Genomic DNA, 26,553 nt, shown 5'->3' with positions numbered 1-26,553 from the left:
CTTAATAATTAGGTTGATACAAAAGTATGGTTCTTGCCATTACTTTCAGTGGCAAAAATTGCTATTACTTTTGCACCAACCTAAATAGTTTAATGAAGTTTAATAGTCCAAACATTGGTCCCAGTATTTTGCCACCATAAATAATGTTGCTGTCAGCATCTCCCTGTATGAAACTTTCTTATTTGGGATGATTTCCTTAGAACAGATTCTCTTTTTGGGGAATTTACTTGGTCAAAGGGTATGAATATTTTAAGGCTCTTAGTACGTGTTGCCAATTTGCTTTCAAAAAGGGTTATACCAGATTATAACCCTAGCAGTGTGGCTAAGAGCTGCTTTCCCACATCTTCTGCTTTCAGGCTTCTAAGTTGAACAGCAAAGATTAGAACAAAAAGATATCCTTTTTTTCCATATCCTTTTAACCCACTGAAATCTCTTTATAGGGATTTTCAGCAGTTTGACCAAAGATGTATGCACACGGGCAGTGTGGGAGTATCAGGTCTGAGGTTGGAGGATGGCTCCCACATAGGCTGCCTGGCCCAAGTCTGCCCTCTCAAAAGAGCTGCTTTCAACTGACCCACTTCTCCCAGCTTTTCTTCATCGAACTCTAGGCAGAGAGTGCCTGGATCCCGGAAGCAGGTCACCGTCCACTGTCTATGGTTGGTTAATTTCTGCTGGCCACAGCCCACATGATTTATATTAAACCCAATCCAATAGCATTTAATGGCAGGCAGAGTTCTCCCCATGTGAGTAGACTAGTCAGGAATTTGCAGTTCGTTATTCAGTCTGCCTGCTTAACGTTAGACTCGACCTATGGATGATTCACATGAACCACTTCAGAAAATGTAATGTGACATCTTCTAGAGTCCATAATTACAGTATATGGACAGTATATGTGTGTGTGTTTTTAATTAAAAATTTTTTTGAGATGCAGTTTGCTCTGTTACCCAGGCTGGAGTACAGTGGTGTGAATCATAGCTCACTGCAACCTCGAACTCCTGCGTACAAGTGATTCTCCTGCCTCAGCCTCCTGGAATAGCTGGGACTATAGTTGTGTGCCACCGTGCCCAGCTAATTTTTAAAAACAAATTTTCATAGAGGTGGGGGTCTTGCTATGTTGCCTAGGATAGTCTCAAACTCCTGGGCTCAAGTGATCTTTCTGCCTTGGCCTCCCAAAGTGTTGGGATTTCAGGCATGAGCCACCACACCCAGCCTTGCTTTTTAAATGTTGGATGTTACCATCCCTCTACTGTGGTCCTATAGTTTGGCTTGAAGCTTGATTCTGTGTGCTGACCACTCTGTCCAGCATTATGTAGTAGAAATAATGCCGGTCACTTGTGCTGACCTCACAAACATTCTGAAGCCTGGCAAGAAAGGTATGGAAGCTCAAAGCTTTGCTGCATAACTGTAAGTACTCAGGCTTCTTTCCGTTTAGATAGCAAGACACTCAGAAAGGAAAAGAAATGCAATTTTAATTTTTAACTCTTTTACTTAACATACAAAGTAGACTTTCTTTTTTTTTTTTTTTTTTTTTTTTTTTAAGCTGAAGGAAATGAACTCCAGAGAACACTGAAGAAAAGTGAAGGAAAAAAGCAGGGCTCTTAGAAAGAAAGGAAAGGTCATGCTTATAAACTGTAGCCATCTAGATACACTGTTATTTCCACTTTATGTGGATGTATTTTATTGTGACAGTGCTAACTACAGTTGCCAATTTTCAGGAGGCCTAAATTACTGACTATTTTAGATGAATTCAGGCTTTAAAATTAGCCTTGGGATAATATATTTCTTTTAAAATGGAACCTTAATTGATCCTTATTTTTTAAAGCTTGAATTAAGTAGAAAATTAAGGGTCTTTTGTAAAAGATAATATATATTTAACTTGGATGATTACCTAATAGAGAATTATTCCTTGTTCTAGTATTTTAAAATATTAAATGTTTGACACAAAAACAGACCATTCTGAATAGGCTTTGGGAAGTAGGTGACTTTTCAGTATGAATAAACTATATGTAATTTTTCATTAACTTCAAAATAAGAACTTTACAAATTATGGATATAAATTTTTATGCCCTATTTTAAGAAACTACCCTTTTTTTCTTATGTGAAAAATGTCTGCAAGATTGAAAAAAGCTTCCATATAGAGGAATATATTGAATGAAATAAATTGTGTTCCACTTAACCAGAGTGGCCAAAGGCTATTTCAAAACAAATTTATTCCCATTTCTGAACCTTCAGAACAAGAGACCACTTAAGGATTCATTTCAATTTGGTAATTTATAAGAAGATAAGACTCTTCTGATGGCATGTAGAATGGTCCTAAAGTAATTGGCTCAGCTAGAGACACACTTGTAACTGTTGGGCATGTCAGCTGAGGAGAGACCCTTATAACCTGTGTTTCCTACAAAAATCAAACAAACAAACAAAAAAACAGTTCTTTTGTGAAAGTAAAGAAGTTGATGGGCTAAATAAAATATGTTACCATATGTTGAAATATTCCCTAGTTGTTACATACATTGGCTGAGATTGTTGTGCTGATCTGGCCACATGACTGATAATGTTGAGTGGGAACATAGCCAGTGTGCCTTTAAAATATTATGTCCCTCTGAGGAGGGATTACAGATGATTTTTTGCTTTCTACTTACACCTTTTTATAGGTTTCTTACAAAAATATTGAGCATGCAGTCTTCTTATAATTAGGGAAAAAACTCAGGACATGTTCTAAGGTGAGATGGGTGGTGGGAAGAAATCTGTATACAGTCAGCCCTCTGTATCCAAGGCTTCTGAATCTTCAGATTCAACCAACCACAGGTCGAAAATATTAAAGGAAAAAAATAAAAAATATATAAGTAAAAGCACCAATACAGTAAAACAGCTACTTACTGTGACCATTACATTGTATTATGTACTTACACATGGACTAGAGATGATACAGAGTATATGGGAGGATGCATGCAGGTTTTACACAAATAATATTTTGTATTAGGGACTTGAGCATCTACGGAGTTGGTATCCTGGGGGGTCCTGGAACCAATACCCCAAAGATACCAAGAGAAGACTGTATATTGAATTCAGTGAGGCAGAAATGACTTGTACATTTTGGTTTGTGAAATAAAATATTCTCTTGATATAGGGGATTTTTTTTCTCTGTGTAGCCATCCTAGGAAATCCCTTGATTAAAAGAAATATTGATTGTACTGGGAGAAACAAATAATAAATAATTCTAAAAGTTGTCACTTTTGTGAGTTTGGGAAAAACAAGGATAAACTGCAGTGATTACCACTAATTTACGTACAGGTATCCCAGTTTTTGCATCTTAGCAGTGAAAAAATCTGAGCATGTGCTCTCAATATACAAATTTTTTTTTAATAAGTTTTCCTCTGTGTACTACTGAATTATTTTGTCTTATATGCAGAAATTTTAACAGGATGCACTTAAAGTAAATATTAATAACTAAAACTTGTTAAAAATTATTGGTGTCATTAAAAATTATTAGTGTGTAGTGGATTTTATTTTTTCAAATGAAGTTTGTGTGGATGAGTTTGTATCACTGGTTTTAAAAATGATGAATATTTTATGATAAAGCAGTTTGAAAGTCTGGTCCTATATTCATTTTGCTATTTGGTTTTAATAGCTCAAAAAGTTACCTACAAAGGTATACTGATCCAGTGCATTGTTGGCTGTGCTTATTAACTGGTGATTCTCATTTTCACATTGTCCGCCAGTTAGATAAAAATTTTGATTAAAATTTTTCTGGCAAATTTCTATTTTTGTGGATAGCACTAAGTTCTCATAAAATGTGTTCCAGTTTATATTAAGGATAAAGAGGGTTGAAAATAAAAAACGTTTTACATTTATTGAAAATTTTAAAACAGATGAGAAGTATTTTCTAAGTTGTTTGTACAAAAGATACAAAAGCACATCTCTTTTCAAAATACTTTCTCTGTAGTCTGAGTTTCTCTTCAAAAAAGCGGTTATTTTCTAGCACTTCTTAAAACCTCATTTTTACCTTGAAGGGACTGATTAAGGTCATTGAAAAAACATCTGCCAGGTCTTACTGACAGCCACTTGCGATCAGAGTAGGTCAGGAAATTTGGAGCAAATTGTATTTATGTAAGGGAAAAATGTGTTAATCATTCTTAAAACAATTCTTCTATGTGTTTTGCCCACGAGAGAACTGTAACACCTCTGTATGTTACAAAACATTTTGGGGTCATGCCCCACCTCACTACTGAAAGGTTTTGTTTTTTATACTGCATAGATGGTATCCCTACGTGAATAAATTGAACAGATGACAGAGGGGCCCACTGCCACATCCTGAGTTATTTAAGTGGCATGTGACATCTAACCTATGGACCTAAATAAGGGCTGTCAGTGTTGGTAAAAGCTGCATTTCTTAGCTTTTAAGGTAAAATTAAGTGTAAGTAGACATTCTGACAGTTTCTTCTTGCACTCAGTGGATTGTCTTGCTTACCCCTCCCCCATACACATCACTTAGATTTTCAGGTACAGTAACCCTTCAGTATCCCTGGGGCATTGGTACTAGGATCCTGCAGACACCAAAATCCTCAAATTCTCAAGGCCTGCAGTCATCCCTGTGGCACCCGGGGATATGAAAAGGTAGTCCTCCGTATCCACGGGCTCTGCATCCAGCCAGTACTGTATTTTTGAATCGCCTTTGCTTGAATCCGAGGGCTCCGCATACTCAGATAAGGGGTGTAAATGAAGGAGAGAGTGACTCTGGACTTAACACCTTTTTTATCAGGCTCCCTTCATTTCTTGGCTTCCATTAAAAAAAATCATAAAACATCAGAACCAGATGGTAGTTGTGATTTTTTTTTTCCCTAATCCGTTCATGTTGTAGATGAGAAAGCTGAGACAGTGAAAGAAACAGTGCTCAGTGATAGAGCGAGGACCAGAATTATGTCTCCCCACTCAGCACCAGGCTGGGTGTGTGTGTTAAGGTCATCTGTGGGTAGTGTGTTGATGACTAAGCTCCCCAGATGGGAACTAGTGGAGATCTGTTGATATCTAACTTCCTAAAAACTAATTTCTCTCTCAGATCTCTCGACTCTGTTCTTTTGTTTCCCAAACATATGGCCTTGAAATCATCTTCAGTTTTTGTCTTTTTGCTTTCTACTTCTAGACACATGCTTTGTCTAGCTATTACTGGAACGTGAAGAATACTCATAAATAGATTCTCATTTCCTGAGAAATTGCCTTCTAAGTGAATCAAGATGCCATGTAGAATCACTCTCGGACTGTTTTTAGTGATGAAGGTGAAATCCTTGTATGTGTTACTCTCCAAAAGCCTTAAAAGTTTAAACAAGAATGCATAGGTAAAATAAAGCAAAATGCAGTCAGTTAAAAAAAATAATAAGTTGTAAAGACGAGGAGAGAAAAACACATTTAACCATAAAATTTTTCACGGTCCTGGTTAAGGAAACTGACATTGGAACTTGAAACTTAGGTCTGAATTTCTTAGTAACCATGACATATCTGTGATCTAACTATCCTGGTCTAATGAGAGGACAAACACTGGTTTATTTTCACTCCCTGATTCTAAGGAAAACTTATGACCCCAATCAATTAAAATAGGACTAAAATTAATGGATATGCAGAACTATTTGTTATTGAGTCTCATGAAAGCCATGGCAAAATGGGACACACACCCAGAGTGAGGTAGCCCAGAGGTACGGCTTTCTCCCAGCCCGGCTGTAAACAGAGATCAGCCTTGAATAGATGATTCCTTCAAGAACATTTTCCAGTCCAACTCGGTGAAAAATTGAGATCTCTACTGAGTGCCTAAAGGACATGTTTTCTGCATTGTTGACTGAAAGCAGATTCGTATACCATAGTTACCTTTGCATGTAGGTAGTAAAGACCTTGTACCATAGGGTCAAATGAGAACCTGACTTGTGGTCTTGTAGGAAGGGCTGCTCCATCTCTAAGGGAAGGCCATAGGTGGGGCCTAGATATTTCTGAGAAAACATTTGACGGTAGTACTCTATTGAAGCCCTGAATTCTAAGCTACAGAGCAGAAAAGATGATGTCTAGGAAAAGAGACACCAAGTGCCTACCCCTTTCACGGAAGAATCTAGATGCAGCTACTGTAATATATTTATTTAGAATCACATCCCACCCTGCCCTGGTTCTCAAATAATCTAGTGTGGATTTTAGACAATGTTCTATTATCTAAGACAGGGATCCCCAACTCCTGCTCCATGGATGGACCATTAGTGGTCCGTGGCCTGTTAGGAACTGGGCCACACAGCAGGAGGTGAGCAGCGGGCAAAAAATCAAAGCTTCATCTGTATTTACAGCCGCTCCATTACTCACATTACCGCCTGAGCTCTGCCTCCTGTCAAATCAGTGGCAGCATTAGATTCTCATAGGAGCACAAACCCTATTGTGAACTGCATGCGAACGATCTAGGTTACTCACTCCTTATGAGAATCTAATACCTGATGATCTGTCACTGTCTCCCGTCACCCCCAGGTGGGACCATCTAGTTGCAGGAAAACAAGCTCAGGGCTCCCACTGATTCTATATATTATTGAGTTGTATAATTATCTCATTACATATTACAATGTAATAATAGAAATAAACTGCACAATAAGTGTAATAGTCTTGAATCGTCCCAAAACCATCCCCACACCACCCCAGTCCCTGGAAAAATTGTCTTCTACAAAACCAGTTCCTGGTGCCTGAAAGGTTGGGGACTGATGGTCTATAGGATGGTTTTCTATTACACAGTCCAGACTAACAATGACAAGAAATTTAGAATCTCAACTATTGTTCTGTTTCCAGCAGTTCTTCCTATTCGGTAACGATGAGAAACATATTTTTAAGAAGGCTTATTTTTGGGAAGTTAGAACTGTGTTGTTTAAGGTGTGCTCCTGAGAGCTGTTTACTCAAACCCTCATGGGTCAAGCTTTACGCTGAGAGCAGGGTTTCCCTTGTAGTCAGGAGTTTATACCTGGAAACATAGCAAATGACACAGTGGGAGAACCACCTCACTGTGGAATCGGGTAGGGTGTACATACAGAAATGAATTTTAAATGTTAAAGTATTTCTATTTTACACAAATGATTGTGTGAGGACTTAGATTTTTATGATAAAAAGTAAGGAATAAAATTTGAAAATGCTTAATAAGAACTTCTGGAAAACAAAAGCAAAAACAAGTCTCCTCTGGTATAAAGATGCATATGCAGTGGAAGGAAAGGTACTAGGGTGGCAGTCGAGCATCCTGGGAAGAGGAGAAGGGGCAAGAGTCAGAATAAACATAGGGCTCTATCATGTGTAGGTCTGAAGAAAAGAGGGCTGGCATATGGATGAGCATTTCAGGCCTTTTAACTACAGAGCTGGAGGATAATGCAGGTTCCCAGGAGGTAGGATGACGAGGACAAAGGAGGGCAGGCCTGATCTCTTCAAGGGATGAGCTGTGGGCTGTTCTGAATCGCAGATGCCATCCTGAATTGCATTTGGATAAAATAGGCTGCAGTGGTTCATGCACACAGTTGCTTCCATTTGGCACACATTGTTTGAACCTCAGGCATTTCTTAAGACTACCAAAACCACTCAGTTTTCTTATGTGTAAAATCAGGAATACCACCACCTCTTCTGTCTCCCTTAGGGTGTTACATGGGGGACCAAATCCTTTTTTCTACCCTGGAGCAAGTGCCGGGACAAGGGAGGTGGTAGAAATGTTTGCTCAGGTGCCCACAGCCAGTTGATGCCCCACTGCTCTTGTGTTTGTATTGAATCCCTTTGTTAATTTTTTTCTTGTTTTGAGGAAATACGTAGGGTGATTTTGCAATCAATGCAGCATTGCATAATAATTAAAGGGCCAGCCTTGGGGCCAGACTATTTCAGATTCTAACCCTCCCATTTGCCTTGCATGATTACTTATCTCAAGCTCAGTTTTCTCCTCTGTAAAATGGTTATTTCTTGCCATGTTATTAAGAGGACAGAATGAGGTAAGCACTGCCCAAGTGTTCTGAGTTCACTCAGTGAATCTTAGGGTTTTTCCTCCTCTTCTTTGGTATTTGAGCTCTTTGAAGAAAAATCCTCTTGAAAGAGGAGATATGTTGGGTTTTTGTCACTCTCTCCCACAAGAGGAGATATAAAAACCTTTCAAAATTTTAGTATTTCAGCTTGTGGAAAACACATTAAGATGGCAAATAATCTTAAATTAGTGGAGTTAATGATTTCCAAGTAGGAGGAACCCTAATAACTTAAATATGCCCCGATGCTGTGTTAACTTACAGAGCGTAGCATAGTGCCTCAGATTTAGGAGCCTACTGACTGGACTCAGCACTTACTAGCTCTGTTACCTTGGGCAAGCACATTAATCTCTCTGTACCTCAGTTTCATTATTTATACAACAGGGCTAGTATTAGCACCTAGATTGTGGGATTGTTCCCCCAACCCCTACTCCAAAATAGAGTATTTTTGAGATTTAAATGAGTTAATATACATTAACCCTTAGAACCATGCCTGGCCCTGTTTGCTGTTATTTATTATTGTTATGATGCTGCTGCTGTAGTGCGAATAAGGCCAAGAGTAATTTAAGTTTTGAGAAATATTTAATTATAATAAAATGTCTTTGGAAAAGCAGTTATAAGGACTTTTTTTTTTTTTCCCACCCCTTCAGGGCTCAAGTGTTTGAAAAGAGTAAGTACATTCCAGCCTTACTCAGTGATGTCCTCACAGGGATTCTGCTTTTGTGCATCAGGCTTTTGTGACATGAAAATGTTGCTAAAGAAAAACTTGAGCAGTTAGTAGAGACATCGCAAGGTGTTACAGCAACAACCATCAATTTGCAGTGATTATGCTATGGTTGGTTGTTCTCATATGCTTCCACTTTCTTTGCAGTAATACCTGTATGCATTATTTACAATTCCACATTGAAGCCATCCATTCCTTTACTGCCATGCATCTTGAAATCTGTGTGCAGTCATCCCTCAGTATCTGTGAGGGATTGGTTTCAGGACCACTCCCCATACCAAAACCCGAAGATGCTCAAGTCCCTGATACAAAATGCCATGCTGTTTGCATTTAGATTGTGCACATCCTCCTGCATGCTTTAAATTCCGTCTCTAGATTACTTGCAGTACTTAATACAATGTAAATGCTATGTACGTAGTTGCCGTACTGTATTGTTTAGGGAGTAATCACATGAAAAAAAGTCTGTCCGTGTTCAGTATAGCTGTAACCATCATAGGCCTAGTTACATTTTCCATCGGATGCGGAACCTGTGAATATGGAGGACCTACTGTATGGGCTTCATCTAGGGGATTAATGACATTTCAGAGCAGTGTTTTTCTGTTTTTTAAAAATATTTTTTGATGTACATGCCTTTATTGAGTGCTCAGGAGTAAGCTCAGTGTGTGTCACAAGCGTGGAGAAGGGGAATTGCTCCCAAGGAGAAGAGACGGGGTGAGGGGCAGTGTGGGGAATGAGGAGGAGAGGAAGGACAGGGGGACCAGGGCTAGCCCCCCACCCCAGACACCCTAGCTCCTGAAGGGTTCCACCAGGCCACCCTTGTGCTCCTCGAAGAAAAATCTGCTAAGGAAGAAGAAAAAGATGGGTTAGTGTTTTTAATGTGACAGACAAATGAATCTTTAAGTGATTCCTTGCATGAATCTAATTCTTGATGATAGTCAATTATTTGAGATGTGTGCTAAATTATAACAAGCCCAGACCTTTTACCCTTGGCTATGGGTATGCATATATGTAAGGAACTTAGTGGTAATAGGAACACCCCATTATCCAGTCTACTAATAAACCACTAATTGTACCAGATAAAAAATACTATGAAATGAAGACCTAAGATTGAAATGTCACAAATTCTATGAGTAAAACATTTCAGCTGGGCACGGTGGCTCATGCCTATAATCTCAGCACTTTGGGAGGCTGAGGTAGCAGGATCACTTTAGCCCAGGAGTTCAAGACCAGCCTAGGCAACATAGCAAGACCCCCGTCTCTACAAAAAATAAAAAAATTAACCAGGCATGGTGGTGAGCGCCTGTAGTCTCAGCTACTCAGGAGGCTGAGGTGGGAGGATCACTTGAGCCCAGGAGGTCAAGGCTGCAGTGAGCCGAGATGGTATCAGTGTACTCCAGCCTGCAGAGCAAGAAAGACCCTGTCTTAAGCAGTTAATCAGTATTTCATGCTTGTAGATACTCTGTGGCTTTCCCACCAGATACTGTCACTACTACCAAAGAACCACATAAGCAAATTCTGTAAATCGTTCTTAACTTTGTGCCGGACACCTGAGAACGTGCACAGGTTTATTAGCTATAGTGCTTCATCTTGAGTCTGTATAGAATCCTGTCCTCTACTGATACCGTACATAAGTTACTCAGTGTTGCCAGTTTTCTTTTTTCTTCATGCTGCTTTCTTACTGTATTCAGAAAAATTTCTTCTTTAAAAACGTTTCAGATTATTGTCCCTTTTGGCCCTTTACTCGTCTCTAGTAAAATGTGAACTGAATACATTTTCAAGTAAGATGTTTCAGTTCATGCTACGGGGTCTCCTGTCTGTGTGAAGATCTGACCTGTGGTGTACTTACTCTTCATTTTTTCCCGTATTTCTTTTTCTGAAATTATTTTTATTCTATATATGTGAGGTTTACAACATGATGCTTTGGGATTCACAGAGATAACAGTGACTATAGTGAAGCAAATTCACCTGTCAATGATCTCGCACAAAGTAGGCCCTTTGTATCTGCATGTTCTGCATTTGCAGATTCCACCAACCACAGATCGAAAATACTTGGGAGAAAAAACAAATAATAATGAGAATAATACAGATTTTTTAAAAATGCAGTGTAACTATTCACATAGCGTTTACATTATATTTGGGATTACAGAAATTACTTAGAGTATCCAGAAGGATGTGTGCAGATTGTATGCAAAGCTGCGTCATTTTATATCCGGGCCTTGATCATTGTGGATTTTGGTATCCTGAGGGATTCCTGCAATCAGTTGCCCACTGATCTCGAAGGACGACGGTAGTTAATTTGTGTGTGTGTTTGCATGTGTATGCGTTTGTGTGTGTGTGTCTGTGTTTGTAACAAGTAACTAAAACCTACTTATTTAACAAAAATTCCCAATACAGTTTTATGAACTCTAGCCCTCATGTTAATACATGAGGTCTACATTAGACCTCTAAACTTGTTCATCCTCTGTGTCTGCTATTTTGTATCTTTTGACCTCTGTCTCTTCATTTCGTCCGTCCTCCCTCCACCTCAGCCCTGATAACCATTGTTTGATTAAATGCATACCTGACCTTTTTAAAAAAAGAGTTCACATATAAAATCATGCAACATTTTTCTCTCTGTGCCTGGCATATTTCACTTAGCTTAATGTCCTCCAGGTCCCTTCATGTTGTGGCAAATGGCAGGATCTCAGGAACGGTTTCTCTTTCATCCGAGGTCGACATTTCCTTCATCCTTTTTTTTTTTTTTTTTTTTTTTAAATTTGACTTATTCTTGCCTACTTGAATTGCAGATTAGTAGAGTGTCACATAGCATGCAGCATCAGGATATCAGAATATCACATTTAATGTATAAGAACTTAAACCAGTAAAACAAATAAGGTCTCATCTGCTATTTATGAGTGAGCATGTATGTGCTAAGTAACCGGCGCGGGAGACAGAATGCGTACATTCTTCAGCTGCGGAACACCGCTCATAACAGACGGCCCTAAATGCGCTTCTGGCGTCTCCAGACATGAAAAATTCAAATGGTCTAATTTAGCTGCGTCAACATGAGAAATTTAAAATGTTGAAATGTTACCTACTTTGTACCATACTCTGTTCCTAGATTAAAGAAAAAAATAGAGGCTGGGCACGGTGGCTCACACCCGTAATCCCATTCCTTTGGGAGACGGAGGTGGGAGGGTTGCTAGAAGCCAGGAGTTTGAGACCAGCCTGGGCAACAAAAAAGCAAGACATTGTTTCTACAAAAAATTTTTTAAAAAAATAATCAGTTGGTGTATGTCTGTGGTACCAGTACTCAGGAAGCTGAGGTGGAAGGATAACTTAAGCCCAGGAGTTCAAGGCTACAGTGAGCTATGATTGCAACAGTGCAATCCAGTTTGAGCGACAGAGTAAAACCCCATCTCTTAATTAAAAAATGAAAATCCAGTAAGAAGAAAATAGAACTTACTTTCTTCAGTTATTGAGTGACTCCTCAACCTAGTGTAACTAACGGGAAGAAAAGTCTTTTTGATGCCTACTGATGTCACTTATCAGAACCCTGAAAGGAATCCAGGGGTTTCAAGTCCCCTCTCTCAAATGATTTGTGGGGTTTAGTTAAGAGGTAATTTGTGGAATTTATTGGGAGATTAGATTTCCTTTAGGAGAGAAGAACAACTATCTAGGAGTTCAAGTTGTCCAAGGATTTAGCCAACTGCCTTTGGGAATAATGAGTTTCCTCTTCCTGAAATTATACGAAATGTGCCGGTTCAGCATGTTTCCAAGTTGTTTTCCACAGTGATAGACAAGATGGATGAACACTCACAAGCAGCGCAGACTCCCGTGGGCACTGTCAGAAGTTTGTAGCAATCTTGACACACCCTCTATTACTCTATCCCTGCCTCACTTACGGTGAATATTGGAATGAGAGGGAAAGGATGGCATGGCATTGAATCTACTCACATTTATATATAAAAAGTAAATTAGAGAACTGTAATAATTCTTATTAAATTACAAAGAACAAAATAGATAACTGAGTATTGCAATCACCAGTGTGAGTGACTGGAGGTGTTGTCTGCTGACCTCAGGGCCTGCCATTGCTGAGGGGTATGGCACCAGCCAAGTGATAGGACTAGGTAGCTCCCCCCGCCACCCTCCGTTTCTTCTCTTCTGTTGTCTCTTCTTTTCTTCCTTTTTTTCTGAGACAGTGTCTGTCACCCAGGCTGGAATGCAGTGGCGGGATCATAGCTTACTGCAGCCTCAATCTCTTGGGCTGAAGGGATCCTCCTGCATCAGCCTCAGCCCTGCCGGGTAGCTGAGACTAAAGGCACATGCCACCACGCCCAGCGAATTTTTAAAGTTTTTTTTTTTTTTTTTTTTTTTTTTTTTTTACTGATGGGGTGTCGCTTTGTTGATCAAGCCTGTCTTGAACTCCTGGCATCAAGTGATCCTCCTGCCTTAGCCTCCTTAAGAGCTGGGATCACAGGTGCAAGCCACCATGCCTAACCCTTTTCACTTTCTTAACCCTGAGATTTTGATTCTGTCATGACCAAAATTTCATAAGGAAAATTTTCTTAATGATTTGCCTTCTGAAATTTATTAGTATTCTGGTTCATTAGTAGTATGACTTGATGCTAAACATCAAAAACATTGTTTAAGAAAAAGAAAATTAGTTGAAGAGTATACACTGGGACTGTTAAACTCTTAAAAATTATCTGGATACAATCTCATGCTGTGTAATTATAAGTTGTACTTTTTATCTCATAACTTTACCCTCCAATTCAAGCAGAACCATTTTCAGAATCAAAGTCCTGTTGAAAATGTAAACGTTAGACTTCTTGAAAAAATGTATACATGGCAGATCTGCTATGGTTGAAATTAAATAACGAGTGTCACCAGTAATGAGGTTTCTGTCATTGCACAGGTTCCACAGGTGTAAAAATAACCCTTACTAGCCCCCTGTTTTACTAGCTGGACACTTGCCGAAGTGGCCAAGAACACAAAAGTGAAGCGGCTGTGGATGGGACAGCTGCGGACAAGATGTCCATGAGCAGTGCCATAAGGACACACCAAAGCACAACTTCAGATGACTTGGCAGGGCGGTGGCATGCTGGGAAGCAGCAGTCATTGGCTGGGCATTTTCCCAGAAGTATTCAAGGAACTCCAGGGTAATTTACAAATGGCCACTTTGCCATATGCCTGAGACATTGGAAAGATTTTTAGTGGGTGGCATCCTTTAGACCAGGGATCTATAGGAGCTTGAGCTGATACTGGACATTGGAGGGTGTGTTAGGCTTTCTGATAGACAAATTATGTTTCACTAATAAAATGTTTTGTTTGAGGTAGGGAATTTTTTTAAGAGGACAAGGCAAGCCAATAGGTATATTTTTTTAAATTATGAACATATATTTATAAGAAACAGTATAATGAAACAAACAAGTGCATTACAAAGAATAATGGTAAAACACATTGAGTGTTAGCTTTTGGCGGAAGGAATATAAGCTTAAAAGTTTTTTAAACAACTTTCTTTGGCAAAAGAAGTAGAGGGAGTAGCTATCAAAGGGAAAAATAAGGGATTGAGACAAAGCGTACCTAGTATTAACTGTTAGTACCACAGATACTAATGCTGGTTTTTAATTAAAAAGACCCAATCACTAACGTCTTTGAGATTGCTTAAATTTACATTTTGCTCTCAAGTATTTTTAAGTCATAAAACAGCAAACCAGTGGGGAAAATAAACTGAAAGATGGTTTGCCACAGGCCTGAAACTGAGAGTGAGGAAGTTGTCATACTAGATTGTAATACAAATAAATGTGAGGTAATGCATTTAAGGGAGAAAAAAAAAAGACTACATTATACACACAAAGTAATGGTCTGCAGACTTCTTGTGAGTATTTCAGATAGGAATCATTCAGTTTCTAATGGGTATTTGGCCGTTGTGGTGCTTATTGTAGCCAGGAACGTTCCGGGCAAGGAAGTGCTGGGCGGTTCCAGGAGAGATATAAAGAAAATATTTCAAGATCTTACTTTGAATCGTGTGTGTGTGTGTGTGTGTGTGTGTGTGTATGTGTGTGAACTGCTTGTTAGGAAAGCTACAAGAGAGACTGGGAAAAGCTAAGGGAGGGGCGACCGAAAGAGATACCAAACCATGAGAAGAAATTACAGTCACGAGGGACCCTTCTGTCTCGAAAGATGAAGCTGTGATTAAAAACCATAACAGACATGGGCTCAACAGACTTCTTTATCAAACCCTGCAGAACGGAACACAAGAGAGCAGTTGCTGCTTAAGGGGGAAAGTTAATGGAAGAAGAAAATAACTTACTTTCAACAGTGGAGAAGCAGTTTCACCTTTGTCATCTCACCTGACCTGTACCCAGCACTGAGGAGAAGGGTGGGGACAAGTCATTATTCACATTTGACAGATGAGCAAACACATCAGACTAAGTGACTCGGCCAAGCCCACATTGTCAGCTCTGCGGTCAGGATCAAACCTGGCTTGCGCTCAGGTCCGCTTGCGCTTGTCCCACCTCTGGGTTGCGAAAACTTGGGGTCCATACCACAGCATGGAAGACTTAGGATCACTGTGAAAAACGGCAAATGCAAATACTGGTAAAGTCTTAGAGAAAAGCCTTGACACTGTGGCATGAGCAGAACTCGGGAGAGTTGAGTCAGGTGTCTTCAGCTCAGATAGCTGCCCTTGTTAGAGGCTGCTGGTTGAACAGTAATTTATCAATTTGATCCAACATCAAGTTTCTTCATTTTTATTTATACTGTACTATCATGTGTCAGCTGTTTTTTTTGTTGTTGTTCTTTTTTTTGGCTTCAGAGATGGCCTCAGCTACGCAAAAATAAAGAAGGATCTGAAAGATCAGTCTTGTTGTAAAGAAGATGGCAGGTGACATGGTAGATGGCCGCACATGGTTCATTCCCAAGGTCATGGGTAGTGCCAGGATTTTCAGACGCAAATGATGCGTGTGTAAAGATAACTGGACCATCTGTGTCTCTTCAGATGCCTGTTGAGATTACCAAGTGTTCCCAGCAAGGGTTAATGTGGTGTGTGAACCTGACTAACCTCGGGTTCTAGTTCTCCCTGCCTGAATAGAGAGTCTGGGAGCCAAGTTCAGACTGGCTCAGTCTGGAGGAATTCACAAGTGAGGCAGGTTTCATGGAAGAACAGATACTCTGAGGTTTTGGAGGTCCTGTGATGTGCTTGTCAACAGGTTCCTGCTTCTGCCACCCCCACCACCCAGCACCAACCATATGGTTTGTGCTTTGTGTACTTTGTTAGCTAAACTCTCGAATGTCAAATTGATGGCACTTTTTTTGAGGTTCATGGACAGTGTTATTGTCCAATAATTTGTTAGTCACCAATACTTTGTTTTATCAGTAAAATATAGCACTATATTAGCAATAGCATGATCAGAACAGGGTTGTTTCCTAATTTTTAGATTGCTGGCCTTTTCTAGAAAATAAAGGCAAGGTATGCATACTTGAGGTTTGAGGGCTACAGTTGCCTCCTGGCAGAGGAAATGAGTAGGCCCAACAGTTGCTAGGTTGAAAAGAAACAATAGTTGAAGTACTGAGAAAAGTTTAATGAAAAGTAACATTGGCTCTTAAGTAGAGCAGTTTGAGGACCTTGAAAAATTCAGTAGCTAAGGGTTGTATGCTGTCTTAACAGGGATGGTGTGTGGATTTGTGGATAAGGTATGCAACAGAGTACTCCTCGTTGGGCATTTTTATATCTTGACTTAACTATAGCACAGGAGTTGGCAGACTATGGCTTGTGGGCCGGATCTGGCCCGCTGTTTGTTTTTGTGTGGCCAAAGGATAGTTTTTATGTATGTACAAAAAAATGGTTTTTAAAAAAAGTATTTTATAACGTGAAAATTCTATGAAATTCAAATTTCAGTGTCCGTAGATAAGTTTAATTGGAACACAGCCACACTCATTTGTTTGCCAGTTTATAGCTGCTTTTGCACAAACAGCAGAAGTGAGTTGTGCCAGAGACTGTGACCCACAAAGCCTAGAATAATTTACTGTGTAACCCTTTACAGGGAAAGTGTGTCAGTTCCTGCTACAGTAAAATATTACTGGTAGCTGAGATTAGGAGTTTTCACCTTTTTTCCTGTGGTTTTTTTTTTTAATTTAATTTTTTTTTTATTTTTAGAAATAGGGTCTTGGTCTGTCACCCACGCTAGAGTGCAGTGGTGCCATCATGGCTCAATGCAGCCTCTACCCCCAGGCTCAAGGCATCCTCCTACCTCAGCCTCTTGAGTAGGTGGGACCACAGGTGCATGCCACCACTCCTGGCTAATTTTTAAAATTTTTTGAAGAGACAAGGTCTCACTATGTTGCCAAGGCTGTCTCAAACTCCTGAACTTAAGCAGTCCTCCTGCCTGGGCCTCTCAAGGTGGTGGGATTACAGGCATGAGCCACTGTGCCTGGCTGAGAAGCCAAGTCTTAAGAAGCCAGGTGGCCCAGAAGGCCTAGCTGACAGTGTAGGGGAGACAGAGCTCCCCTCTAAGCCCCCTTTAGCTCTTAGTGGGCTCTTCAGCTGGATCTAGAAGCCAAATTGACATCAGGCAGATTAACAAGAGAAAAGTATACAAATTTTCTTAGCGTTACATGTACCTGGGAATCTCTAAAAGAAAGGGAAATCCGAAGGAATTGGCCAAAGCAAGACACTTTTATGCTGAGAGGAATACATTTGAGAAGAAATGACAAGACAAAATCTGTCTGGGGCAGTACATTTCTAAGGGAGTCACTGGGAGGATACGTGAGGAGCATAAAACAGGTGGAAGTTAAGGGTTCCTTCCAGAAATTTCCTTATTCAGGTCAGTTGCAGCTTCTAAACCCCAGTCTCTGGGATAAGGGCTATTTTCTCAATTGAATAGGTAAGGGACCCCTCCCAAAGGAATCTTGGTGGCTTGCTACATGCAGGAAGAGCCAGGTCATCTGGTTTGTTGGGGTCAAGTTGGAATCTACAACTCCTTCAGTGTTTTCAGCTCACACTAATCAATATAAAAATCTGGCGTATTTTGGGATGGCATGTCCTTTACTCTTTCAACAGCATCACCACGACCTCAATACATGTGTAGGGTGACCTTGGATCACCAGCCCTCGCCGAGCTGTTGCAGGAACACAATGTTGAGCCTCCTTGAGTTCTTGACCCATGTCATTATGAGCCAATAAAATGTTAGTGGTTTTAAGCCATGAAGTTTTGGGGTGTTTTTTTACGCAGTGTTAACCTAACCGAAAAGGACTAGGGATGTATGCTAGCCTTTTTATTGTCATTCATGACAGAGGGAAAATATCCTCTTATCCAGGATGTTAGTAAAGACTGTAGTTAAATCCTTCTGCCACTGGATGCTTGAGTTCCTGGTACGTGTGGCTCATCTAAAACATTAAATAGCTGTTTTTATGATTGTAAAAACAATGCATGCCTATTGGAGGAGATTTAGAAAAGGATAGAAAATTCTAAAGCACAATATTTAAATTACTCATAATTCTATCTAAAGATAATCACGATTAGTACCAGCCTTTTCTTTAAAAATATATTCTTGTTTTATAAAATTTATTTATAGTTTTGTACTCTGCTTTATTCATGGAATAAGCAATTAAATGTATTTCAAAAACATAATTTTTAATGACCACAGCAGCCCTTTTAAGTGGATTTAAAAACCCACATAATTCAAAAGTAGTACATGGTCTTCATTTTCTGTTTCCAGGTTTGCTAGAGTATTTTTTTAAAGGAATCCTTTTTTAAGACAGCTGTATTGAGATGTAATTCACATATGATATAAAGTGTACAATTCAAATACCATTTAGAATATGCAATTCATTGCTTTTTAGTATATTTACTAAAATATACATTTTTATATACTATTTAAATATGGGGGTTGTATAACCATTCTCACAATCTAATCTTAGAACATTTTCATCCTCTCTAAAAGAAACCCAAACCTTATTTCTCCCCAACCCCTACCCCCAGCCCTAGGCAACCACTAATTTACTTCCTGTCTCTGTAGATTTGTATGTGGGCTTTTGTGACTGGCTTTGTTCACTTAGCATAAGGTTTCTAGGGTTCATCCACGTTGTATCTTGTAACAATACTTAATTCCTTTTTATGGGGGTCAAGTAATACATATTCTGTTGTGTGGATAGACCACATTTTGTTTCTTTTCACCCATTAATGGACCTTTGGATTGTGTCCATGTTTTGGCTGTTACGAATAATGCTACTATGAACATTTGTGTAGAAGTTTTTGTGTGGATCCATGTTTTTATTTTTCCTGGGTACATACCTAGTAGTGAAATTGTTGTGTTATATGGTAACTCTGTGTTTAATTTTCTGAGGAACTGCCAAAGCAACTGTATAATTTTACATTCTTACTAGCAATGTATGAAGTTTCTAGTTTCACTACATCCATGTCAATACTTGATATTGTCTGTCCTTCTTACAGCCATCCTAGTAGGTATGAAAGAGTGGTATCTCATTGTGGTTTTGATTCACATGTTCCAAAGGACTGATGATACTGAGTATCTTTTCATATGCTTATTGGCCATTTTTATATCTTTTTTTGAGAAATAGCTGTTCAAATATTTTGCCCATTTTTAAATTAGGTTGTCTTTTTATTGAATTGTAAGAGTTCTTTATATATTTTGAATAAAAATTACTTGTCAGATTTGCAAATATTTTCTCTCATTTTATTAGTTTTCTTTTCACTTTGATAGTGTTTGTTTGCAGCATTAGGTGTAAATTTTGATGTAGTTCAATTCCTCTGTTTTGTTGCTTCTGTCATTGGTGTCACATCCAAGAAATCATTGCCTAACACAAGTCAAAAAGATTTTAGAGGATTTTTTAAAATGTTACTTTATTCATTTATTGTACTCTTTATAGCTCATTCTGCCGTATTTTTAAAAGGCAGATCCTTCAAGGACAATACATATGGAACACATTCTTTTTCATAGGTGTCTAATACTCTAGGTATAAATAGACCTTAATGTATTCAACCATTTCCTATTGATGGACTTAACCTATTTCTAGTTTTTTGGGTTTTGCCGCAAATAAGACTGCAAAACTGTGTACATTTATTATGTTGTCTTTATTCCTACAGGATACATTACCTAGGGCGGAATGGGAAGCTTCCTTCAGAATCTAAGTATCAAGATTTATCTGACATTAGAACTTGAGCTCTCTAGTTAGCTGGCTAGGCAAAAAAGAATAGGAATCTGCTGGAGAAGAGTTTTCATCACAGCAAACGCATTTCGTAAAGCTGGGTTGCCTTCACATTCTGTTGCTCTTTCAACAGCTTATTTTTATTTATTTATTTATTTTTATTTTTTACTGTCTTTAAGGAAGTAAAACAGACTTTTTTCCCATAGAACAACAAAGGAAAGAAATGCAGAAAGGTTTGGGAAATAGCTATTAAGAAAAGTATGCCAGTGTTCATTCTCAGTCTTGTATTTGGAGTGTGTGTGTGTGTGTATGTGTGTTCTTTTTATCATGCACTGCTAAGAAGAATTCAGGGACTACCTGAAGACACGCACCCGTGTGGAGCCGTATCTGCTGATGTATGAACCTAATGGGATCACTGAGAAAGTAGAACCCTGCTGGCTCTGCTCTGGTCCCTGGTATCTCATTTCTCTTGTTGAAAGGGGGATTGGCAGGGGTAACACTGAGAAGGCAATTGTGACAAAATAAAGATTTTTTTTTTAAAGTCCAGCAGTTAAAATTGAACATAATTTTTATATCATTCATTCCTCATGGTTTAAAAGTAAAAAATGTACAGGAGCTTTAACTGATGTCTGCCCTGTAAAATCTGTGTTACTGTGATTAATGGTCAGCTATTCATTTAGAGGAGCCAAAGTAGCGGATGAGTGTTTTCGTATTTTTAGATTCTTTTTAAGAGCCCTTAGTGGCCTATGATATCGACTCTTCCTTAGACCACACGCAGCCTCCTTTTAGCAAACCTCTGAATTGTTACCGTCATTTAAACTTTGGCTAGAAGCCCACTTTAGGACCTTACTGACTGATTGCGATGCTAAATTATATTTTAGCTGCATCTTAGAAACATTTTCTGATGGTTTGAAGGATCTGTTATTGCTTGCCGTGAACTGAGTAAGCTAAGTGAGTAGTTTGTAGGAAACTGACAAGTAGAAGTGGTTTTGAGGACTTTTTTTTTCTTTTACCTTTTTATTGAGGGAAACTTAAAACATTCCAAAAGTACAGGGAATATGCATGAACCCGTCACTCAACTTCCACATTCATCCTCTCAGAGCTCATTATATTTCATCATTCTGCAGGATCCCGCATGCAGCCACGAGCCACGAACCACGTGTGGCTGCTGAATACTTGCCTTGTGGCTCTCTGAAGGGAGATGTGCCCCAGTGTAAAATGCAACCTGAGACCGTGTTCCCGCAGCCTACTCTCCCTCTGGGGGGCGCCTCATAACTAAACAGACTCTCGCCCCAGCCCTATCTCTGTGTAAGCCCCTCCTTTCCTTCCTTTAAAACACTTTTGTAACTTGTCACATTAAGTCTCAGTCTGATTCCCTGTGATAATACAGTCTCCAGGAGGGGTCAGGCCTGTTGTGGAATCGGTGCCCAGAGCCCACCCAGTGAATGAACACACCCCAGTAGGAATTCTCAACCCCAGCTGGACCCAACACCTCCTTTGCCATGTGATGCAAACATGTACATGCAAAACATGTACATTGTAACCTCCTTTAATATCTTGATGTGAAATTCACAGATGATAGCTTTTAAAAAATGAATAGAATGCCCCTAGGTATAACTGGAAAGAGAAATATAAGGAAAGTAATTTGCAATAAAATCATGCTTTTTCATCTCCTATGTCTAGTATTGGTGGCATAGATAATGCCAGACTAACCTACCAGCAGGTAACAAATAGTTGTAAGCATCTTAGGCAAACAGCATCTCCCAGTATTCAGCTCTTCCCATCCCTCTGAACTAAGCCTTTCTCCCCTGTAGCACTTAGTACCGAGTGACATTCTGTTTTTTAATTGTCAACTTCCTCCTCTGCTAAGAAGCTCCATGAGGGAAAGGAATGTTTTGTCTTTCATTCAGCACTGTATCCTCAGCACCCAGAACAGTGCCTGGACTATAGCAGTTGCCCAGTTAAACAAATGTAACTTTTATTTCTTGTTCTTTGATTCATCAGCAGGAAGAGCCTAGGAAAGGTCTCCCTTATCAGCCCATCACTGAGCCAGATGTTCCCCCTGGTTAGTCTCTTGCCCTTGTTCCTCTCTGCTGGATGAGATGATGTAACAGATGAAGACTCTCCACCTATAACTCTGTCGTGCCACATTCGGATTTTTAGAATGCCCCTCTGGATCTGGCCATATCTACATTACATGCTGTTTTCTTCAAGTAGTGAGACAAAGCCGAGAGATGATAGGTTTAAAGATTGGTTACAAATTCTGATGAAGACTGGTCCTTGAAGTCTTCGCGCTGTTACATGGCCCTTTGGGAGCAATAGGTCATCACTGTGAACAGCTTCTGTAGGTACTGGTTTCCATCTGAAGGGAATACATTTTGATGACTTTAGATGAAGTCTTAACTTTATTTGCTGTTTAACGCAAGTCGGTCAAGGGTCTTATTGAGCAGAAGAAACTCAGGAAATGAAAGTACTGTTACTGGGACCACAGTTTTTGAGCCTCTGCTGTCAGTGGAAACAGACGCTTCAAAAACGCTCTCCACTGAGGCTGAGGAAGAGATGAAAAGACAGGAAAAGGAGCTCCATGTGCCATTATGGAGCACAGGGACAAACAAGTGGCCAGGAAATGGCAACAGTGTGTGTGTTTCCCTGTTAATGGTTGGTGAGAAGTACTAGCCACAGTTTCCAAAGTATTTAAGGAATAGAAAATGTACAAAAAATTATTTGATTTTTTTGTAGATCGGTTTCCTTCTTCCAAGTCGGGAAATGTCAGAAACACTGTGTTGTTCAAGGATGACAGCCAGGGACTAGTCAGGCTTCAGCACCTCCTGGCGTTGCCCCTCTTCTCTGAGCGTTATGTAGAGTGGACATGAGGGCTCATTCATGGAACGTGTCGGGAGAATTATACTACACTGATCATTTAAGGGAACCATTCTGCTTGTTCAGGAGAGTCTTTTCATTACTTATAATGGCTTGTTTATTGACATTTCTTATTTACTGTTTCTCCTCAACAGTTTTTTTTTTGTTTTGTTTTGTTTTTTTTCCCTGAGACAGAGCCTTGTTCTGTCGCCCAGGCTGGAGTGCAGTGGTGCAATCCTGGCTCACTGTAACCTCCGCCTCCCAGGTTCAAGGGATTCTCCTGCCTCAGCCTCCTGAGTAGCTGGGATTACAGGCACGCACCACCATGCTCGGCTAATTTTTGTATTTTTAGTAGAGATGGCGTTTCACCATGTTGGTCAGTCTGGTCTCGGACTCCTAACCTCGTGATCCACCTGCGTCAGCCTCCCAAAGTGCTGGGATTACAGGCGTGAGCCACCACGCCCGGATTCTCCTCAACAGTGTTCTAAGAGGTAAAGCAAAGGTATCAGGTAATACTTCATTGTAATGGTACCTAGGATAGAAGAATTTCATTTGCTTGCTGCTATCTCCACTCTTATGTGAATACAAATATTCCCAATTTTTAGTCAATGTAGTAATCAACATTGAATGAATCATATGTAAATTATAAGAATGAAGGGTCGGAAAGATGTCACATATCAGTGATGACCGTTCTGAGCTATGTTCTCTTAAAGCAATAAAGTAAGTTCTCTTTAATATTTACGTTGGGTATCTTTTAGCTGCCCATGAAAAATATACTTGGACTTTTTTTTTTTTTAAGACAAGATCCTAGAGTCTTGTTTTGTTGCCCAAGCTGGAGTACAATGGCGTGATGATAGCTCAGTGCAGCCTCAAACTCCGGAGCTTAAGCGATCTTCCTGCCTCAGCCTGCTGAGTAGCTGCGATCGTAGGCACGCCACCACTCCTGGCTGTTAATTTTTTTTTTGGTAGAGACTGAGTCTTGCAATGTTGCCCAGACTGGTCCTGAAATCTTGGCCTCAAGCATCCTCCCACGTTGGCCTCCCAAAGTGCTGGGATTACAGGCATGAATCACTGTGCCTGGCTGGAAATTTCTTAGTATGACAAAACTCGTTAGTGGTTCAAGTACATTTTCGATGCTATAAAGAATATAAAATTCCATTTTCAGAAAACATTTCTACCTATTGTTAGCTAAAGCTAAGAGTTAAAGAACTACACCTAACATAGTGACTGGCATAAAGTAGACATACAATAAGTATTTGCTGAATGTGTAACTGGATGACTGAAATGAACTTGGAGTAGGAGAAACAGCTGGTCTGGTCTTCCGTTTTTTTTTTTAATTCCCAAGTCTCTTCTTGCGTTTCTGTGATCACCACAGCATGGTTCTTAGGAGTCAAAGTGTCTGGTATGTACGGAAACAGTGTTTTTGGAGGCAGAATTCACCAAAAGAAGATGATATAAGCCTGAAGGGGTTATTAGAGGAGAACAGTGTTGATATGAAGGCTAATTAATGCTTTGTGAATATCCGCCATGCACAAGACAGTGTCCGCTGGTTGCTGGAAGTCCAGGATGATCAGTCTGTGTCCCTGTGGCTAAACGTTTGGTTGTTAGTTTGCATGAAATAGATATGACACCAAATTAGAAATAGAAGAAAGCAGCAGAAGAAAAGCAAAGGTTCTGTGTATAACCAAAACAATGGGGTTAAAAAAAAGAAAAAACCTCACATTTCTGAAGAAAGTAAGTTAAGTAAGTTGAGCTTTCATTTGGCGAAATGACTTTTTATTTGGCTATAATATTCCTCTGGGATGACTCTGTGAATTCAGTAAAACAAAGCTAAAGAAAAACCTATTCTGTTTGAGGGACCGTATAATTACCCATAGAAATTAGTGCCATCCAGTATATTACCAAAGAAAAAGGATTAAATAGTGTTATGAATAAAAATAGTATCCCTTCTTATTCTCCCTGGGCTAAAATTATAAGGACTGTCAGTCATTTTGTTAGGGTCATATTATTGGCTGTGTTGGGAACAGTGCCTTCTATCTTCCTATTACGTAATAGTCCACAATTACATGAATCTTGGAATTTTTTTTCCCCCTCTGGTGTTGAGGGGCTGCAGGAGGAGAACAGGGAAGTTATGGTTGTTTTGGAATTGTGTTTGGTGTATGTTTAAATTGTATTAGAATAATTTTTATTCCTTTTAAACTTTCTGGTTGTCTCATGCTACTTTGAGTTTAATATACCCTCGGCTTGATGCAAGACTCCTGGGCCAGGGCCAGGGAACCTGGTTCTAGTTCTAGGTCTAGCTTTGACTGCTGTGGTCATTTTAATTAATTTGTGCATACATATTTATTGCATTTTCCTGCACTGAGTCCTGGGCATACAAAAATGAATAAAACCCAATTCCTTCCTGTAAGGAATCAGTTCGTTTAGTTGGAGCATCACAGAGATAAGCATAATTATAATAAAGCTTAGATAGAGATGTGTATGGAGTATTTTGTGACGTAAGGGAAGGAACCCAAACCATCCTTGGCGGGAAGTAATGGGAAAGACTTCCTGGAGGAGGTGATGTCTGAATTAGGTAGAAGTCATCACTGTGGGGATCGGGGCTTGGTAGGGCATTCTGGCTAGAGGCAATCAAATAGCAAGGCAGATAGACCCCAGGTGTGTTCAGATCACTCACCAGTTCAGGAGGCGGCCCTGGACAGGGAGACAGGAGATGAGGCTGCAGGAATGAGAGAGATCACTGGATCTCCGTTTCCTTAGCTGGAAGTGAAGCTCTGTTAATACTAGAAGGCTTCGCAGGAACTCATTTTCTGGAAAGCTTTCATATTGCTGCTTGTTGGAGAATGACATGTTAACCTGCTGCTCACCTTTTTAGGATGTTGAGGGCTGGGTGTTAACTGTCTTGAGTTTGGCAATATTTTGAATAAGGACATCCTAAATTAAGGTTGGTGTGACTTGCGTGAGTTATCAGATTTGTATCCGTTGGTCTTTTTCTTTGCATCTGTCTGGTTGTCTAGGCCTTTGTGCTTCTCTACCCCTTCCTAATAGGCCCTTCTGGAATTGATCTCCACATCCATCTCCTCTGGACGTAAATGTTCATTTCTGTTTTCTCTGACGCTTTCCCAGCTCCCATGCCCCTTGTGTGCAGATACGTCACAGATGTGACTGGATTTTCCCTATCCCTGTATGTATTCACAGGTACACCTGTGACATTCAAGTATTGTAATTACAAAAATCGGCATTAGCAAGAAATATGCACATATCAGAAACTGAAGTGGGCGTGTTCTCCAGATTAAATCACTATAGACAAATTTCTTTATCCATTTTTGTAATTCTTTGGAAGTGGTTATGAAGGTGTGAATAGTTCACTGTTCAAGGACAGTGCATTGGATTCTGTTTTTTAATCTCGTCCACCCCCGACAACACCCTCCCCCCGCCCCTGTCCCCCGACTCAGAGCTGTCAGGGCAGCCAGGGGGAACCTTGTTTTCAGAATGCTGATGCTGATATATTATTCATGATGTAGCGGCATTAAATGTGTTAGATGACTGGCCTCGTTTTATTCCTTTAACAATAACTGCATATTGTACTTTGTAATTCTTATTCTATTACAGAAAAAGACCAAAGAGTCTTTGGAGGAAGAACAGTGCTTCAGATTGTGATATACCTTATATTGTTTTTGTAGTTAGAGGCTATATGTAAAATATAACTGCATATTTTTCTAATAGCTTTGACTTACACTGAAACATTGGTTGCCAAAAACAAATTATTTCACATTAGCAGATATTATATTATTAGTTATTTTAATAATTTATTCCTCT

General features: G+C 39.6%; 2 protein-coding genes across 4 annotated transcripts in view; one reads left to right on the top strand and one right to left on the bottom strand.

Annotated features, from left to right (window-relative positions):
• PIP4K2A (phosphatidylinositol-5-phosphate 4-kinase type 2 alpha) overlaps positions 1-26,553 on the top strand; it is a 176,985-nt gene that overhangs the window by 15,812 nt on the left and 134,620 nt on the right. The window contains exon 1 of one of the 3 annotated variants that reach the window (XM_050804064.1): positions 23,206-23,225. The exons of the other annotated variants lie outside the window; for them this stretch is intronic. The gene's annotated coding sequence lies outside the window, so the exon portion shown is untranslated. Of the gene's footprint in view, positions 1-23,205; positions 23,226-26,553 lie in introns of those variants that run through there. 3 annotated transcript variants of the gene reach the window in all.
• MSRB2 (methionine sulfoxide reductase B2) overlaps positions 1-26,553 on the bottom strand; it is a 456,570-nt gene that overhangs the window by 426,003 nt on the left and 4,014 nt on the right. The gene's annotated exons all lie outside the window — the stretch shown is intronic.

The sequence above is a fragment of the Macaca thibetana genome, chromosome 9, assembly GCF_024542745.1.
Source record: "Macaca thibetana thibetana isolate TM-01 chromosome 9, ASM2454274v1, whole genome shotgun sequence".
NCBI lineage: Eukaryota > Metazoa > Chordata > Mammalia > Primates > Cercopithecidae > Macaca > Macaca thibetana.
This window is presented reverse-complemented; position numbering and strand designations above follow the sequence as displayed.